Source organism: Podarcis muralis, chromosome 14 (genome assembly GCF_964188315.1).
Source record: "Podarcis muralis chromosome 14, rPodMur119.hap1.1, whole genome shotgun sequence".
Classification (NCBI taxonomy): Eukaryota; Metazoa; Chordata; class Lepidosauria; order Squamata; family Lacertidae; genus Podarcis; species Podarcis muralis.
Genome location: NC_135668.1, coordinates 21354322 through 21375387, shown reverse-complemented (window position 1 = coordinate 21375387; position 21066 = coordinate 21354322).

Sequence of the window (21066 nt, the reverse complement as noted above, 5' to 3'; positions counted from 1 at the left end):
ACACTGGGTGAATACATGGGACCATTTATGAGGAAGCAGGTCAGATGATTCCTTTAGCTTCATGGCTCCAATAGGCATGATAGGAAGGGAGAGTGTGATGTTCCAAAAGTCATAAGAGTTGCAAAACAATAAGAGGACCTGCTGCTCTCACTGGCCATCTGGGTCACCACAGAAAAAAATCCAGGGATCAAATAAGTCTGAATTTATCACAACGAACAGGAGAAGTCACAGACTGCAGACACACATGCAAGACTTTACAGCAGCTAGCAGGAGCCCTTTTCAGCCCAAGGGCAACATTCCCTTCTGAACAGCCTTCTGGGGTCCACAGGGGAGTGGGGCCATTGGCAAAAGCTGAAGAAGCAGTGGGTGTAAATGGGTGTACAGTAGACTAGTTTTTAGACACACCTCCCTCTCTCTTCTCCATACAGGCAAGCAAAAGGGATGAGTTGGTAGCCACCAGCCAGTTGAATTTTTAAAAATTCATTTTTTGTGAATCCTGTCTTTCCTCCAAAGAGCTCAACGTGGTCTACGTGGTTCTCCCCATCTCCATTTCAACCTTACAACAACCCTGTGAGGTAAATTAGGCTGAGTGGCAGAGAGTAGCCCAAGTTGACACAGGACGCTTCATGGCTGAATGGAGATTTGACCTCTGGTCTCCCAGGTCCTATTGCAGCACCCCAAGGCTCTAGCTCAGGGTTCCCAAACTTGGGAACTGCAATTCCCACCATCCCTGACCCTTGGTCAAGCTAGCATGGGGTGATGGGAGTTGTAGTCCAACAAAAGTTTGGGAACTTTTCTTGGGAAAAGAAGAAACCCCTTTCTATTCCAACTGTGAGTTCCCCCCCCCCCAAAACTACACGATAATAGAAATGTTTCCCACCCAGTTTTGTGACTTATGGATGGGGCTGTGAATTTGAAGGGACTTCAGTCTCCTATCGGCAGTAATTCATAATTTGTAGTGCAGGGAGGGCACAGCAATCCTCATGCAACATACAAAGACTGGTGTGTGTTTATAGGTGGGAGTGAGGGAGTGAACTGAGAAGAAGCTGGGTTTTAATGTATTGTAGCTCTGTTGCCAGATTCTTAGCAAGAGATAAATCTGATGTATGATACATTGAAAGAATTTTGACAAAGGGCTGTAGCCCAGTGGGTAGAACATCTGCTTTGCATGCAGAAGGTCCCAGGTTAAATCCCTGGCATCTCCATATAAGATTCAGAGACATATCTGTCTGAAATTCAGAGGGGGGAACTGCCAGTCAGTGCAGATACTGACCTTGATGGACCAATGGTCTGGATCAATAAAAGGCAGTTTCCTATGTCCCTATGATGAAAATGATGCTCAGGGATACAGCTCCCTGATTCAATTCAGCACTTTAATGTGGCCCCAATCTGACCAGGAATGATCTGCAGCCAACCGAACAGAAACTGTATGCAGGCCCCAAAGAAATTTAGGAGCCTTACAGAGTGCCTCTTTTAACTCTAAATTAAGCATGCCCAGTTGAGGGGAGAGAGAAAAGGAGACACGTGCAGGATATTTCCTCCCCTTTGGACAGCCTAGGATCATAGTAGGTGGAACTGATGTCTCACCTTGGACAATCCAGGGATGTTTCAACCCAATCTGACCAGATCCCAGTTTGACCCGAACTGGTCTGATTCAGTTCTTGATCCAGCTAGATCTGGTGCACAGTCTAGTTTTTTACCCTTGGGCAACCATACAATTTTGTCCATGCCTGCCCCCTCCTCAAATCAGTGGAGGTGATGTGTATGTTTACACTGTTTATTCTGCAACACTGGTTGCAAGTAACTGGGTCTCTCCTACTCATGGATATAAAAGGATATATTTTCCCCACAAAAGGGTTTACACTCTGAAACATAGCTGATAATTTCCCAGATGGCCATACTTCTTCAAGGGTTTTGCCATTTTTAATCTCAAGCTGAGCCTTCTTGGCAGAGTGCAGGCAGACCCGGGGAGGTGGAAAATAATGAATGCCTTGAACAAAACACTTCTGCATAATGATGCAAGCTTTTGCATGGTGCTCAGCTTGCATTAGGGAGAAAGCTAATGTTTCCATGACTCTCAACATCTCTTGACTGCGCTGTTCTCCTGATGACCGGTTCAGCAGGCATTGGCTCTGTACGGTGTAAATTAAAGCTGGGCTGCTCCCCACTTTTATTCATTCCTCATGAAAGTGAAAGGTCTTTTTCAGAGATTTGGCAGGAGGAGTATTGAAGAAATGTTTTCAGGGGGAAGCTTACCATGAAGGCATGAAGTGGCAGAGGGTTTCACTCTGACTTTAACCCTCTGCTATATTCTATTTGTGTGTTCAGACTCCACCTCCAACCTACTCTCACATCCCTCTCAATTCCTGAAGATCAGAAAAATATTTAGGGGAGCGTCTCCCTGCTTCACTCCGCCTCAAAATAGCAGCAACAAAAATGGTAAGGACTGAATCGTCAGTTCTGTACCCAGGCAATCAAAATTATGCTGCGAGAAATGCAAAATCCCATGAGCTGTATGAATTATACAAATCCATACAATCAGGATCATTTTCTCACATATTGCATTATTTCTTCTGCATGCTTTTTGGGGCCAATGGTTAGTCATGCCCATTGCGTCTCAGGGCCCATTGGGAATCAGACCCCCTCAAAGCTGTCAGGTCTCTGAGACCACAAAAATACCATCTGCAAGTCCAGGGGGCTATGTAGAAGTAGGGGTCTCCAGAGTAAGGTGCAGGTTAATTCTTGGCAGCAGCAGTCAAAGGCGTCGGAGGCAGTCATATTGCTCAATATGGGCAAAAGCTAATGGGAGGGAGAGAGGCTTGCAATCTAAGACATCCTCATCACTGTGGCCATGAGAATCTCCATGTCCCTCTTCTTCTAGATCTGAAGGCTCCACTGATCTGTCTGACACCCCTTAGGAGAGGGCTTCTGTACTCTGGTCTTCCTTGTGAGCTTCCCATGGGCATCTAGCTGGTCATTGTGAACACAGGATGCTAGTCGAGATGGGTCATTAGCCTGATCTGACAGGCTCTTCTTCTGTTCATAATGCCTCCTTTTCCTTCTTTCCACTGGAACAAAGATGTTGGCGGAATGACAGCAGTGGACCTTTCCGCCCCTGCAACATGGAAGCATTCAAAGGCAGACTTCCTTCCCTCCCTTGCCCATGGAGAGGGAGATCTGCTATGACATTTGGTACCTGGTATGCCCTCCCATGGACCATAGGCTCCCACGCTTGGTTACACAGTGTGGTGTAGTGGTTTGAGAATGTAATAATAATAATAATAATAATAATAATAATAATAATAATAATAATTTATTTATACCCCGCCCATCTGGCTGGGTTTCCCCAGCCACTCTGGGCGGCTTCCAACAAAACACTAAAATACAATAACCTATTAAACATGAAACATGTAAAAATGTAAGCCTAGGACAGGGGCCAGCAAAATATTTCAGCAGGGGGCTGGTCATTGTCCCTCAGACCTTGTGGAGGACCGGACTATATTTTGAAAAAAAAATATGAATGAATTCCTATGCCCCACAAATAACCCAGAGATGCATTTTAAATAAAATGACACATTCTACTCATGTAAAAACACGCTGATTCTCAGACCATCCGCAGGCTGGATTTGGAAGGTGATTGGGCTGGATCCAGCCCCGGGCCTTAGTTTGCCTACCCATGGCCTAGGACCTGGGAGATTGCTTGGCCATGAAACACACTGGATAACCTCAAGCACGGCACCGCCTTGCAGCCTAAACTGCCTCACAGTGTTGTTGTGAGGAGTGGGAAATCCAGGTCTGTCAACCTGAGCAATTAGGAGAAAAGGTAGGATATAAAAGTAATGAATAGAAATAATAAATTCCAGCACACTTAAAAAGCAACCTCAGAACAATGTTGTCCACGTGCATTTAAAAGATTCATATTCTGAGAAAGATGTAGTTTAAAAGTACATGTTTGCCTATGAATTTAAATGTTAATTTCCATGCAGATTTATTTTTTTTAAAAAATCAATTCCACAGGGTGATGTGGCTGTGCAACAGAATGGCAGTGTGAGCAAACTGAACCAGAAGCAGACTGACATGTCCACCCCTCGCTATCATTTGGTTCCCGCTCGAATGAAATGGAAGACTAGTTGAAAACCCCTTGATTGTACCACTCAAGGGATGCAAGATCTTCTGAGTGCATGGGAAGTAATCGGGTGCAGTGTCCAGAGAAGAAGCCATCCTATAAATCCCAAAGCCATGAATAGGAAATCTAACAAGAGCAGCTTCACTTAATCTTATCTTTCCCAGACAGTTACTGTGTTCCTGATGTAATTATAGTGATAAAACAATGTGACAAAACTGCTGCCTTCTATCACAGTACCACTGTTGTTGACTTAGATGACAGGGTAATCATTTTCGAAGAGACCTTTTATTTTTCTTTCCCCTTCCGAGCCAGTGTGTGCGTTTAAACTCAGGGCGCATCTCCTTGATAAATTGCATTAAACACATTTGCGGAGTCCTTAAATTTTATCTGTTTTATGCATGAGCTGCTCTTCAGGTAGGAATTTGCATTTCTGGCGATGGAGGCTAGGATGTGGACGCAAGAGCGCTGGCCTCCCTGGTTGTCTTAGGAAATTTGCTCCTGCACCACCAGATCCAATCAATAAAGTTGGATGTGTGCATGGCAGCCAGTGAAACCAGAATCTCATGCAATTTGTGAACTGACAGCAGAGATATGGACACTTCTTTGCAACTAAAACACTTGACTGCTTGGGCTATCTCCAGGGATGCTTCCAAAATTCTCTTCCCCCGCATGTTTGCTTAGTCCAGGCATAGGCAAACTTGGCCCTCCAGATGTTTTGGGACTACATCTCCCATCATCCCTGACCACTGGTCCTGTTAGCTTGGGATGATGGGAGTTGTAGTCCCAAAACATCTGGAGGGCTGAGTTTGCCTATGCCTGGCTTAAACTCTTATTCAGGCATTTGCTGAAGACCATAGGAGCCAACTGCTAGGGGTCAAGGGAGCCTTGCCCCCCAATAAAATATTTGAGGGGAATTTCCCCCCCAAAGTTGATGGGCACTGCCATCCAAATAATGATTGTACACCATGCTATGTGATCGATTATGTAGCACGGGGCTTACCAAAGCCATCCTGGTTTCTGATTTGACCCCGAAATGTCCTGTTTTTCCTTAGGATGCCCCTACTTTCATTGGAGAAATGTTGGAGGCTATGGGGTTATCCGACCCCCGAACCATCTGAAGGCAGCTTTGTATAGGGAAGTTTTAAAATGTTTAATGTTTTATTATGTTGTTATATATGTTGGAAGCCGCCCGGAGTGGCTGGGGCAACCCAGTCTGATGGGTGGGATATAAACAGTACAATGATGATGGTGATGATGATGATGAAATAGGATGTCCCTATTTTCATCAGAGAAATGTTGGAGAGTATGCACACACATGCTCACATACCCGTCTCTATCCTCTATCCAGGCAAACTTTAGGCATGACCAGAGTTCAATGACATATTTCATCCAGGGAAAAATACTAGGGCTCAAAAGCAGTGCCAATGAGAGGTGTGGGCTGGGCAGAATACTGATGGAAGAAGGATGGTGTCTGGGGATGGAAGTGGTGCCTGGAGAGTCCTGAGGGTCAGATAGAGAGTCCTGGAGGACTGCATTTGGTTTTGGTTTTCTCTTTCAAGTCCTTGTGGAAATTCAAGGTCACCCAGCAGCTGCATGTGAATTTGTCTGAATATGCACCTTTTTTTGCAAAACAATTTCCCTCTAATGTGTTTCTGGCATGTATAATCTTCACTAACAGATGCATTTTTATGCACACTCTTTACCCCAGTGTATGCGTTCATGTACACAAATTTGCTGGGGAACAGGATGGTGACATCTGTAAAAGGGCAAATTTGGGAAGGCGGCTGCTTTCCAGTTTGCATATTATTTCAGGAAATGCAATTGCGGTACGTTTGCTTTTAAGCATGGAGCGAACCAAATTTCTTCCCCATCACTAACTCAGGCACACCCCCAGCTCAATGCTAGATAGGAAAGAAAACTCTTTTTTAAAATGTATTTTACCCCACTGCTAATCTCTCCCACGTAAGGGCAGCTTTGGACTGCTAGTTGCTTCTTCATGTTATGCAAGCAGGCAGCATCTCACATAGTGGGGGAGGGAGAAGCTGCAGGCTGCCACATTTCTGGCATGTCTGAACCCAGATGAGATAGCATCTTTCATCTTACAGTGTGCTTGTGAGTTTAGAGTCCTCTCTCAGCAGGTAAAATATTTATCAGTTACCTGCTTCCTGGTGGAGGATGTCATGACTTCTCCGATGGGCATGATTGTGTTTATTTTCTGATCAAGAAGAGACAAGCTAGAAGAAGGAAAACACACCTTCTGACAGCTCTTATTTACCAAGGCTGTTTCCTCTTTTCTTCTCCCATATGAATCATTGTCCCTGTTTCTAATTTTTGGGGATAACTTGTTAAAACGTTAGTCATGCAAGTTCCTTGTTGTGCCATTTTTCAGGGTTCCATCTTCCACCCAAGGTCTCAAGAAGCTGAATTTCTCTCCGGAAGAGAAATGGATAAGAACATGAGAAGAGCCTGCTGGATCAGGCCAAGGGCCCATCCAATCCAGCTTCCTGTTCTCACAGTGGTCACCCAGATGCCTGTGGGAAAACCTCACTGGAGAGCCAGTGTGGTGTAGGAGAGCCAGTGTGGTGTAGTGGTTAAGAGCGGTAGTCTCATAATCTGGGGAACCAGGTTCACTTCCCCGCTCCTCCACTTGCAGCTGCTGGGTGACCTTGGGCTAGTTACACCTCTCTGAAGTCTTTCAGCCTCACTCACCTCACAGAGTGTTTGTTGTGGGGGAGGAAGGGAAAGGAGAATGTGAGCCGCTTTGAGACTCCTTCGGGTAGTGATAAAGCGGGATATCAAATCCAAACACTTCTTCTTCTTCAAGCAGGACCTGAGCACCAGAGCATTCTCCCCTCTGACTGTGTGTTTCTACTTCTGACTGTGGAGACAGAGCATAGCCTTCATGGCTTGTAGCCATTAATAGCCTTACCCTCCATGAATTTATCCAATTCTCCTTTAGAGCTATCTAAATTGGTGGCTATGACTGTCTGCTGTAGGGGTGGGTTCCACAGTTTACCGTGTGTGGTAATAATAATATAATAATTTATTATTTATACCCCGCCCATCTGGCTGGGTTTCCCCAACCACTCTGGGCGGCTCCCAACAGAATATTAAAAACACGCTAAAATATCAAACATTAAAATCTTCCCTAAACACATCTGCCTTCAGATGTCTTCTGAAAGTCAGATAGTTGTTTATTTCCTTGACATCTTGTGGGAGGGCGTTCCACAGAGCGGGTGCCACTACTGAGAAGGCCCTCTGCCTAGCTCCCTGTAACCACTGGTGGAGGAAGAGGAGTGTGGGCAGCATGCCCCGCCTCTGGGATGCGTGCCAGCCCCGCCCCCACCTGCTCTCCGCCCCCCGGTGCCGGAGCATGAAGCTCCGCCACTGCCTGTAACCTCACTTCTCGCAGCAAGGGAACAGCCAGAAGGCCCTCAGAGCTGGACCATAGTGTTGGGGCTGGATGATGATGAAGATGATGATGAAGAAGAAGAAGAGGAGGAGGAGTTTGGATTTGATATCCCGCTTTATCACTACCCAAGCAAGTCTCAAAGCGGCTGACATTCTCCTTTCCCTTCCTCCCCCACAACAAACACTCTGTGCGATGAGTGAGGCTGAGAGACTTCAAAGAAGTGTGACTAGCCCAAGGTCACCCAGCAGCTGCATGTGGAGGAGCGGAGACGCGAACCCGGTTCACCAGATTACGAGTCTACCGCTCTTAACCACTATACCACACTGGATGATAGGGGTGGAGACGCTCCTTCAGGTATACTGGGCTGAGGCCATTGAGGGCTTTAAAGGTCAGCACCAACACTTTGAATTGTGCTCAGAAACATACTGGGAGCCAATGTAGGTGAAAAAGTACTTTCTTTTCTTTGTGCTGAATCTTCCAACATTCAGCTTCATCCGATGCCCATGAGTTTTAGTGCTATGAGAGAGGGAGGAAAAACTGTTCTCTATATACTTTTCCATGCCATGGATTATTTTAGAAACATCTGCCATGTTTCTAAACACCTCTTGTTCACTTTTTCTATAAACAAAAGTTCCCAAATGCTGCAGTGTTTTCTCGCAGGGTAGTTGGTTGCCCTTTTCAAAACTTTTTTTTTTTTTTTGCAAATCTACAATATCCCTTTTGAGGTGAGGATGTATCTCGTGTCCAAAGTTGTGGTGCAGTTTTGTAATTTTAGACTCTGAATATAATGAACGTGGCTTTGTCTCTCTTGAGAATGGTGATAGGGAAACTTTGGCTCAAAGACTTAATACTGCAGGCTGTTTTCCTCAAGCCACACCTATCTGCCCTAAACCTAATGTCCATGTGATGTCAGGTGTGAGGCAGGTAAAGACCCCTTTGCAGTGACAACCAGCACCTGTGGCCCTGAAGATGTTTCTGGTTTCTAACTCCCAGCATCCCTATCTGGTGCTGCTGGGAGGTGAAATCCAAGAAACATAGGAGGGCCACAGGTCCCCCACCCCGATATAACAGGTGAAGTATTGTTCATTTGTTGGTTACCCCCCCAAAAAAAGTATTTCCTGCTCCTCGAGGCAGCTCCTCAAAATACAACAAAACAAAATAAGAGATATTTCGGCAATAAAAAAGCAATAACAATGATGAAAGATATTCAGGAATAACTCATAACTTAAAAGTGATAAAGGAACAGAAAAAATGGAAAAAAAATTCTGCAACGTGGCAGCCATTTGTTCCATATACAAATGACACTGGTCTTAAAGATAAACTCTCTGAAACATCTTTGCAGATACAGCTATCTTGAACACTACAACTGGAACTATATTCTGCCCTGGGAACAACTATGATGGATAAGACAACTTTTGTGCCTGTCCCCATGGCATTGCATGCTGGATGTTTGGCTAATGTGTATGGATTGATAAGTATCATGCATGTTAATGTTGTCAGGGGCTGGACAGAGGAGGAATAGTGGGGGCCGCCTACCCTTCTGAACTTTCCCGAGAAGAAGAGGAACAGCAGGAAGGCAGAGAAGCACCAGGAGAGAGGCAGCCAACAGACTCATTGTCTTTGGAGAGCATTCCTGAGCACCCTTCCCCCAGGACTAGGCGTGCTGTGAGAGTAGCTGAGCAGAAAGCTCAGAGACAGAAAGCCCAGACCAACCAGCACAGAGATGACGTAGTATGAGAGTTGAAGGGGGTGGGACTTTACCTTTGTCTCTCGCTGTGATTATTGAATAAACTAATTGGTAAGAACTCTTTTCTTTTATCTGTTTCTTTGCTGCCACCGTGGGACTGATAGGATTCAATGAAGCCTTGACAAATGCACACCTTGATAAGTGTTATGAGTCTACATGTTCTTTTATATATTTGCTCTTACTTATAAACATTCAGTGAAAAATATTCAGGAGTAGATGGAGGGGGGAAGCCAGTTGAAAGACAATTAATGGGGGGGGGACCTGCTTAAGGGGGTGGGGACAGAGGGGAAAATATCCTAGAATCTGGGTTCCATAATGGAAATGGGTTTTCCCCATCATCCCAATCAACTGGCCTTTTGTCATATGGGAGATAAGAATAAAGGCCTCAGGTGTTGTTGCATGTTCCTGTGGGAAGAGGAAAATTCTTGAGGTACCTCAGTCCCAGACTAGTAGTCCCTGTGGAGCTACAGACCATGCTGGTTGAAGCTAAGGGGAGATGGAAACCAAAACTGACAGATTTGCCCATTCCGAATTGAACTCCCAGGTTTCCTAGGTGCAGACACCCACCCTATATTCTCGCAAGCCTCAACGGCTTTGGGAAGGGAAGGAGGGCCACATGGAAGGGAAGCTCCCTGCACACCCTTGGAAACAAAGGCAGTTCAAAGCCTGATCTAACATGGCCCATGTTCTCCAGCAAAGTAAACAATGCCAGCATTTCTAACAGCTCTGGTCTGACATGGACCTCAGCTGATGTTTCAACTCTGCAGTGGGGCTGGGAACAACATAAAAAGCCCAAGCAGCTCTTGGTTGTGTTGCAGTGCCTGGATTCATCCTGGCAATTCATGGGAGCAGCAGGTCAATTTCAAAGCCAGGCTTTTCATCAAAATGCACCTTGCGCTCTCTGCCTTCCTTTGATCCACCACAGTTCGGAAAACTTCACAAAGTGAGTTGGATTGCTAGACTTGCAGCAAAGAGGTTAAACAACACAATCCTCTTAAGTCGGTTGGTCGGCGTGAACAATGGATCGCATCTGCTTCGATCAGGTGGGTTGCTAAGGATTCAAAAGGGGGTTGTGTTTTTCAAGGCCCCTGCTTGGTTGTAAACCTGCCAGGCACCTAAACACATTCGCTTTGGGGAGCGCAGGAGTACACAGCACCCCCCCCAAAAAAAAAAAACTCAGCAAACTTGGAACCCACAATGGATCCTGATCCACAAGCCAATTAGGCAAGTCATGAGTTTACTTTCTCAACTAATTAAGCTTTATCACTCTTATCAAAACAGGTAGGTGCTGTTTCTTTCCCTTTTCCACGCAGATCCGTCAGAGCTTTCAGCTCCTTGACATTTCTCAGATCTGCCCTTTCCTTTCAATTGATGCAGTAGATGGGGGAGAAATTCAATTCCGCCTTTAAAAGCGGATCAAACCCTCACTTTCTGAAACCGTATGTGAACTGAAACACAGAAATTCACACTTCTCTGAATTTTGCGATGCAACTCTCCAGCCTAACAATGTCCTAAAAATGCATATATTAGGAGAAAGTGTGCATAAAAAATGAATACGTTAGTGAAGATAACAGACAAAAGGTATTATATTGGGAAAGTTGCTTGCAAAAATATGTGCATTATTCAGAACTGCATAAATACACAAAAGGTGTTTTTAGGATACTTGGGGAAGAGTATTCTGGGTTGTGAGGCTCTCTCTCTCATGTGTGTGTGTGTGTGCATCTGTGTGTGTGTGTGTGTATGAGAGAGAGAGAGAGAGAGAGAGAGAGAGAGAGAGAGAGAGAGAGAGAGACTTTAAAACACATAGTAGGGATGTTGGAAAATTCTGATGGTAATGGGAGCTGAAATTGCTGGTGTTCAGTTATTCTCATGTCCAAAATGGAAATCAATCCAGTGGATGCAATGGGTATTCACTGTAGCTGTTGCTTTCAGTCCAGAAATGATACACAATTGATTGCATCCCCATTTGCATTGCATTTCCTTTGTGCTGAAATGAACATGGTGATGGGATAAAGCAACGACAAGGTAAAGGCAAAGGTAAAGGTACCCCTGACCATTAGGTCCAGTCGTGGCCGACTCTGGGGTTGTGGTGCTCATCTCGCTTTACTGGCCAAGGGAGCCAGCGTACAGTTTCTGGGTCATGTGGCCAGCAGGACTAAGCCGCTTCTGACGAACCAGAGCAGCTCACGGAAACGCCGTTTACCTTCCCGCTGGAGCGGTTCCTATTTATCTACTTGCACTTGGACGTGCTTTCGAAGTGCTAGGTTTGCAGGAGCAGGGACCGAGCAATGGGAGCTCACCCCATTGTGGGGATTCAAACCACTGACCTTCTGATCAGCAAGTCCTAGGCTCTGTGGTTTAACCCACAGCGCTACCTGCGTCCCTTAACAATTTACACAATTTCACCACAGCAGACAGTGGCATGGATAATGTAGGTTTGGGTGGAAGATGGCCTGAAGTGGAACAGAAATAGTGATGGATTCAGGAAGAAAGGGGAAATGATGCCTTCTTACTTCCCTAGCATATGGGAACTATAGCACACCCCTCACAGACCTGTAATTCTCAGCTCCCTTAATGAACTACAGTTCCCAGGATTCTTTGGGGGAAGGCATGGGCTTTAGACGTATGACGTGGTTGAGACCAGAGAGAAAGAGAGGTTTAGAGTTGATCTGTCAAGCAAAAGGACATATTTCCATGTCCTTCTCGTCAGCCAGTCCCCTGTATCCATCTGATGTGAGCTCAGGGTGGGGTGGAGGTGAACCAAGGGGATGAACGCACATTACAATGCAAAGCGTAAGAAGCCAGAAGTCTCCTTTTGGTGTGGACTGCAATCCTAATTAGAAGGATTAGTCTGTTGTCTTAGGCTATCTGATGGTGGTAAGAGCTCATTTAGGTCAACAAGTTAGGAAAAATACACACACGCGCACACGGCAGAGAGGGGCAGGGATAAAAAGCAAGCAAGCCCACGAAAATAAAACTATTTGCTGCATTTCCCAGGGATAGACAATCACCTTTCAGACTATCTGCGATGGTGCCCCTGCTCTTTAGTGCTTTTGCATTCATCAAGCTGAGCCTTTATGTAAATGACTTGCTTTCCCCCTCCCCGCCGAACTGCAGATGTTTGAGAGACAGCCCTAAGTATTTCCGGACCTTGAAAGGCTTAGAATTTTAAATGGCATCGGAACTCGTTGCATTGACTCCGACGCTAGACGGGGGGAGGGGGGGAGGAAGGGGTGAGCACCACCACATTGCAACGCAGGAGGCGGAGTGGGGTGGGGAAATGAGAACTTTCATCTACGGGAAAGATGATGTCGTATTTAAAACATAATGAAAGCTCAAGCTGGTCTGGCAGAACCCCAATCAGTTTAATCCCTCGGTCTGTTGATTATCAGCAATGTTATAATTTAATTTGAGGTCTTTCTATTTAGGAGGTCATCAAAGCACTTGGAGAAATTGTGTGTGTGTGCGTGTGTGCACGCACACGCACGCACACACACGCACACACACACACGAGTGCCAAGCTGCAGAGGTGACTGTTTTCCTGGGGATTGTAACAGCAGAGCTGATTAGCCACAAAATGAATCCCCACCCCCACCCCTCACTGAATCAAAAGCAATTTAAGGCAGGATTCAATGAGTGCCACAATTCTCTGGACTTACACACCTGCCTTTTATGGAATCAGTATTTCAGTCCATCCATCCTGAAATTGTATTATCTTACTGATGGCAGATCTAGGATCCTAGAGTTTAGGGTGAACCTCAAAGATCATCTCAATCACCCCCTTGATAGTGTAAGATATCTGCTGGTACAGCATCCTTGGAGTTTTATCATTATTATTTATTAAATTTGGTAGTCGCTTTATCTTGCCCAAAGCAACGTGCAACTAAACAAGTTGGACTTCCAGCCTCAACCCTTGAAGAAAGGATTCACTGTTTTGACAGGTTTGCTACCCAGGAAAGCCTTTTCTCAAGGGGGAAGCTGAGGGCCACTACTCATGTATCCACTCTGTTTTCTAAAAAGCAACCATGTCTCTTTCGCTGCAGCACTGCTGGAGCGAGGTGATGAATTCACAGCTGGACTGAGTGCAATGATTTTTATTTATTTTTTAAAAATCATAAATAGAAACGATTATTTTAGCACTTTCTAAACATTTTTGCTAACTGCTCTGACAAGTAGAGAAATGCCAGAAGAGGGCTTTTTTCCCCAACCAAAGTGAGAAAAAATAATGTTGTGTTCTTTAAAAACAACAGCCCTCAGTGCCTACTTTAGATGCTAAACTAAGCAGCAGCAAAGCAGAGGATGGAGGAGAACTCTGTTATATATTTAAAAAATATTTATGTGCCACTCAGCACCAAAATCCTTTGGGGGGACTGACAACTTGGATAAAAACAGTAAAATACAGTTGTAAATAATGAAATGCAGCCGTGAATGGAGTTAAACAGATTTCAGGTTTAACAATTAGGAGCTCGCAAAGGCTGAAGGCAACTGCAAAGTTCTTCATTGTGGGATGAAAAAGGCTGCCAAATGGCACAAAATAGGATCTCCAAGGAGAACGATAGCCCTGGTGCCACCACTGACATGGTCCTTTCTCTGGTAGCCACCCACTGTCTCTCATATCATCATCACCATTGAATTCTTCATGGTTTACTCCCAAAGCCTTTCTCATGAATGAGTATAGCCAAAGATGAAGCTCTCGGGGAACATGATTGACTCTCCTGTCCCACGTAACTGTCTTGCAGGTCCATTCTGGACTACCTAAAGTTTCTGCACCATTTTCAAAGGTGACTCTATAACTAAGTCCTACTCAGTGTAGACCCGTTGAAATTAACAGACTTAAATTGGTTGTGGTCAGTTGTAAATTTCAACTGGTCTACTCTGAGTAGGGCTATATTGGATACAACCCCATGTCATTGAATCATAGAACTGTCGAGTTGGAAGGGACCCTGAGGATCATCCAGTCTGGTCCCCTGCAATTAAAGAATCTTCCTGATCATCATTCTTCCCAAGCTTTCGAGTACATTCCTCATCACTTTTCTAACAGCAAAAAGTGGTATGCATGTGTTTTAAGCATTTTCTAGCGTGCTAGAGCAACAAAGGACTTTCACTTACTTTAATTGTACATACAGTGGAACCTCAGTTCCTGAATGGCTCAATCGTCATACATTTCAGTTTCCGAAAACCCAGAAGTAAATGCTTCCATTTTTGAACGTTTTTTGGAACCCGAACATGAGACGCAGCTTCCGCTGAGTGCAAGAAGCTCTTGCAACCAATGGGAAGCCGTGCCTCGGTTTTTGAATGGGCTTCCGGAATGGGTTTCATTTGAGAACCGAGGTACCACTATATGTGCTTTGTGCCTTTCCACAAAACACTGATAGTCTAGCTGTGGCCTGAGACTCTCCAAACATCAGGTTCTACATTTCTGCCTTCTGAATTGTTTATTCTAATGAATTTTTTTCTCCCTTCCCACATTGCAGCTTTGGATATTGCAAAGCGCATTTAAGCAAGGGATTGCGTAGACAAATTATTAATTATTGCTTCTTAACTTGCATTAATTGGAGCTATTTATTATTAGCCTTTCTTTGTCTAACTGTTGATATACACCTCCTGAAGATTGTTAGAGAGGAGGGGGGGAAAGGAGTGTTGTTTTCGGAAGCCTTGCAGTCTAGCCCAGTATGCGTGCACTGTGAAACACCACCCATTCTCCCCCAAAAAAAGAACCAGCACAAGAGGAGATGATAACCTTTCTATAGCATTTGGAGAAACATGCAATCATCCAGTTGGGGGAAATCAGCAGTCAATGACAGCCTTTCATTTTGCCAGCTTGTCAGTCAATTGACTATTAGTGGATCAAATCTTGCAAAGTGCAACATTTCATAAACCCAGTATTTTGGGTGGGTGGGAAGACTTCAGAGGGGCAATTTTGTGAGGTTGAAAGCAGATGGTATCTCACCAGAAGTAAAGATCCCCTGTGAATTTCAGGCTCAAACTTAATTTGGGGAGGGGGGTGTTGCACTATGAGTCTACTATTGAAGTAAGAGTAGCAAAAAACCACAGCTAAAAAGTTCATATATATATGACTGACACCCTTCTTTGGAAATTAAACCAATGTCCAGACTTAAACATTCAAAAGCTTTACTTGCAGAAACTTATGGTTATAGCTGAATTGAAACATAGAATTACATTCATATGCTTGTCTAAGCCTGGGCTCACAGTGTCTTCTTCTAACTTCCATATAACTGTATTTTCCTCTCTTTCTAGAGCTCAGCCTTCTGTATCTCAATTAGGCCATGAGAGATTTCCACTTTTACCTTCTCCTGCAGCTTTGCTCTCTTTCTTTCCAGAAAAGAAGAAGCACTCTAACACTCTATTCAACTTAGCAGTGTTCACAGTGGATTCTAAAACAAAGACACCTTGCTTCACATAAAATAGAACCTCACCTTCACCAGATACCTCCCATGTGACCAATGTTAGCCAATCACATGAGAACCACTAGAGATGTCTCTAGAATTCATTTGCCAACCAATCAAATTTAAACACATAGTAATGCATACAAGCATTTGCAATTTCAGTGAATTAAATTGCTACACTTAACATCTAGTACTTGGCATTGTGAGTGTTGTATTGTTGCTGCCAGTACTGAAACTCAGAAACTTGCATGTTCTCCTATTCCACTCTTACCTCTCCAGCACTGAGCATGTCTGGTAGTAGAAAGTGTGGCATGTGACATTGCCACAAATGAATTGTCCTGTCCTTATTCCATTGCAATGTCATGCAGTGGTTGCAGTGATGGCCAAACCTGGCCTTCCAGCTGTTTATGGACTACAACTCCCATCATCCCTAGTTAACAGGACCCCAGTGGTCAGGGATGATAGGAACTGTAGTCCCAAAACAGCTGGAGGGCCAAGTTTGGCCATCACTGTTAGAGTGTTGGACTATGACGAGGGAGACCAGGGTTCAAATTTCTATTCAGCCATGAGTTTCACTGGGTCTAAGCTACCTCATAGGGCTCTTGTGAAGATTAAATGGAGGTAGGGCAAAGGAACCATGGATGCTGTCTTGAGTTTTTTTGAGGAAAGGCAGGATATAAATGTCAAAAGTAATAAAACTATAATTGGCTGCTGTTTGTAGGGGCAGGGGTACTCAGAAAGCAGTGGTGTCATATATCTGAAAGTGCTTTTGAAATTCTCCTCCAAATGACTCCCTGGATTTCCATCTCTTGGTGATAACAAACATACCTCCAACACTCCTTTGATGAAAATAGGGATGTCCTATTCCATAATAATAATAATAATAATAATAATAATAATAATTTTTATTATTTATACCCTGTCCATCTGACTGGGTTGCCCCAGCCACTCTGGGCAGCTTCTAACACACACACAGAGAGACACACACACACAATAAAACATTAAACATTACAAACTGTGCTATAGAGGGCTGCATACAGATGTCTTCTAAAGATTGTATAGCTACTTATCTCCTTGGCCTGAGTCACATACCTCCATACCCTCCATTTCTCTGATGGAAATAGGGACGCCCTGTCTGAAATCCTGCCAGTTAGTGTAAACACTACTGAACTAGATGAACTCAATGGTCTGACACAGTATAAAGGCAGCTACCCATATTCCTGATTTCTGGCTTGCCCCATGGATTCTAGTTTAGCTCTGATTTATGCCTGTGGGAGAACCCCAAAACCATGATACCTCGGCATTCAAACGGAATCCATTCCAGAAGTCCGTTCAACTTCCAAAACGTTAGGAAACCAAGCCATGGCTTCCGATTGGCTGCAGGAGCTTCAGAAGCCGCAGAAGCCATGGACGTCGAGTCGGACATTCAGGTTCCAAAGAATTTTTGCAAACCGGAACACTCACTTGGCATCGGGGAGCCAAAATGTTTGACTTGCAAGGTGTTTGACTTCCGAGGTATGACTGTACATGGATATTTCTTACAAATTTGTTTACCTAGCTGTGCATAGCTGATGTTGCCTTTTCCTTCACTTTAAAAAACAGGCCTCAAACATTTAGCATTTCTTGCTTGGGGTCTGCTCCCCCCTTGATTGTTTTTCTTGGCTCTTTTCTGAACCTTTTCAAGCTCTGTGATGTCCTTTTTGAGATGGGGCCCAAACACTAACCAAGACTTAGCAACCCCTTTCCTTCCTTTGAGCTCATTTCAGCTCCCAAACCCTCAGAACTGTGGGTTACTTTTTGAAGTTTGCTTGAGATGCAGATTTATGCAACCTCTCTTGAAGCTGAGGGAAGAGCAGGCTGGCTTTCTCCGTAGGTTCTCAGCTTCCTGACTCCCTTTTCATGCATGGTATTTATATTTCCACCGTATTTTCTACTTTCTCTGTAAAAGTAAACTGCTGTGTTTTATGTTGGTGAGATGTCGTGTGTGCCTCTGCAAAGGAAGGAGGCTAACAGCAAAATGAAACAAACAAAAAAAACACAATCAAAAATAAAAATCAATACGAAGGTTTTAATGAGTTCAACAATTAGAAATGGAGGGAGAAATTTACTGTGCCAGGAGTGGAGAACCTCAAGTATCAGGCTCCCAGGGGTGGCCCATCCCATTTTGCAGACTGAGGCAAAAAGGAAAGCGCTGACCTCCTCTGCTGAAGGCTCGCTTTACTGAGGTTGTGCAGCAGTGGCCTCCAGTGAGATCTCACAGAAATCTCACTAGAAGACACTGCTGCTGTTATGTACTGAGTTGAATAGGATCCAAAAAGCAGCAGTCTGATTGGTCCTAGAACAATAGGATTCAGAATGCAGCAGTCTGATTGGTCCTAGAACAATAGGGTCCAGAATGCAGCAGTCTGATTGGTCCTAGAACAATGCAGCAGTATGATTGGTCTGCAGGAGCCACCCAATCCAGCTCCAGGTGGAAGTGAATCCGCAACCTGCTTGGCCTACAGGAGAATCCCAGAATTAGCCAGTCATGTGCGACCCACTGTGCAAATAATGTATATAAAGCAGATATTTTGGGGGAACTTTCATTCCTCACTACTATGAGCTGAATAAAGAGCATGAAATCCACACTCGACTCTGAGTATATTTCAGCTGTGTAATCTTGGTGGCAGCAAGGGCAGGCAAGATACCCACAGGGCTCTGTCATCTGAGGAAGGCTGCTTCACCCTGCCTCATGGGTGGGCTGGCCCTGCAGGCCCCCATCCAAAATCACAATGGCAGCTGCTGTTACTGGAGAGCCAGATGTTGTTGCTGCTGCTGCTGCGAACCCATGAATGGCCCTTCTTGATCAGGCTGGGGCCTATTGTGGCGTTTGCCTCCTAGGTGGGTCATCAGGAAAGGGTTAAATGAGTGAGAATGTGATTGGCCAGTGGGAATGCAAGGGGGGAGTAAAAGTTAGAGTGGGAGACCACTGGTGTGAAATTCACGGCATGTAATGCCTTAAAAGAAAATATTATGAAAATGATATATAGGTGGTACATGACTCCAGTCAAGCTTGCAAAAGTATATCATCTGCCTGATAATAAATGTTGGAAATGTAGAGAAACTGAGGGAACATTCTTTCACCTTTGGTGGGCGTGCCCAAAGGTCAAGGCTTTCTGGGAAATGATCTATAATGAATTGAAAAAGGTATTTAAATATACCTTCCCTAAGAAACCAGAGGCCTTCCTCCTGGGCATTGTCGGCCAAATGGTGTCAAAGAAGGATAGAACTTTCTTTATGTATGCAACAACAGCAGCAAGAATACTCATTGCAAAGTACTGGAAGACACAAGATTTGCCCACTCTGGAAGAATGGCAGATGCAAGTGATAGACTACATGGAATTGGCAGAAATGACTGGCAGAATCCGAGACCTGGGAGAAGAGCTAGTGGAAGAGGATTGGAAGAAATTTAAAGACTACCTGCAAAAACATTGCAAAATGTTTGAATGCTAAAATGATGCAGGATATAAAGACAATATGGCATTAGTGATATAGTTGAAAGGAATGTGTAAAAAATGTTTTATGAGAATAAGGGTGAAAAAGTTAGAATAACATTATGTCAAATTTAACAAAATGATATAAAGGGAAAAATTGGAGACATAATAGTTGAAAGGTATAATAGAATAAGATTTGAAAAAGGGTAAGGCACTGCTGAATACGATTGTGTAAAAGGGAACACAGAAAAGGGAGATGTGAGGAAGTCAGGAAGGAGGGTTATGAAAACAATAAGTAAGAAACTGGATTTTTATGTCCTTTTTTAGGTCCTTTGTCTTCTATTTTTTTATGCTTTGTATTGCATCTTTCTGGGGTTTTTTATTGTGATAATGTTCTTTCTTTCTTTCTTTCTTTGGTTTTGATTGTGAGGTTTGTTTTACTGTTCAAAATTTCAATAAATATCTTTTTTAAAAAATAAAATAAAAGTTAGAGTGGGAGGGTTTGAAAGTCAGTTGAGGTTTGGGAGTTGAAGAGGGAAGAGGGAGGATTAGGTGTGGGTTGGTCGAGTTGTATTGTGAGAGAGTGAGAGGAATTGTTAGGTGGAGTCAGATAGATAGTTGGGAATAATCAGTTTGGAGTTGTTAGGAACTAAGATTAAGAAACTGCCAAGAAAAATTAACTGTAACCATAAGCTTGTTCCTGCATTTAAAAATAAACTTGATTATTTGTTAATGTTAACAATTGACTGGACTCTGTGTGTCCCCATGAGATACAGAAAAAGCAATCGCAGTGGCGGCACAGGGTCAATAGACTGTCAAACGTCCAGGGGCCCTGTGTGATCACCACACCTATTGAGTCTAGCATCTTGTTCTCACAGTGGCCAACCAGATGTCTATAGGAAGCCCTCAAGAAATTTCTGAGCACACCCTCCCTTCCAGTGGTTTCCAGCAACAGGTATTCAGAAGCATTTCTGTCTCCGACTGTCAAGTCTGAGCATAGCCATCATGGCTAGTAGGAATTGATGGCCTCGTCCTCTGTGAATTTGTCCAATCCTCTCTTAAAATCGTCCATATTGGTAGCCATCACTGCTTCTTGTGGGAGTGAATGCCATAATTTAGCTCTGTGCTTCATGAAGATCAGACCTGTTGTTCTTCTTGCTGATCCTGCTAACCCTAAGAAACTGTTTTCAAAATGTTTTCAAAACTATTTTTAGATTTTTTTTTTTTAATGTTCTATTAAGGATGCGTTTCTGGGAGGGATGGTGGGGTTTCAGTTGAATAAATAATAACAAATAATTGTGGTTGCCAGTGTTATTTTTCTAGAAAAAGAGGTGCCGGAACTCAGTTCCTGTGAGTTCCAGCTGATAAAAAGCCCTGTGGTTGTTGATGTTATCATTTATTGCATTTTTTTCCTGCCCTTCACCATGAGGTTCCAGTATGAGTCACAACAATTTCAAAATACAATACAGTGGTGCCTCGCAAGACGAAATTAATCCGTTCCGTGAGTCTCTTCGTCTTGCGGTTTTTTTGTCTTGTGAAGCACGGCTATTAGCGGCTTAGCGGCTTTAAGAAAAAGGAAACAAACTCGCAAGAACTCGCAAGACGTTTCGTCTTGCGAAGCAAGCCCATAGGGAAATTCGTCTTGCGGAACGACTCAAAAAACGGAAAACTCTTTCGTCTAGCGAGTTTTTCGTCTTGCGAGGCATTCGTCTTGCGGGGCACCACTGTACCGTATTGGCCCGAATATAAGCTACACCCGAATATAAGCCGCACCTTTAACATTGGGGGGGGGGAGAAAAAATATCTGAATATAAGCAGCTCCCTTCCTCGCTGCTCCTGGCTGCATACTGGCCGGGGAGGGGGGGAGCTGTGCTGCTTTGCCGGTGGCCATTCCCCTTCAT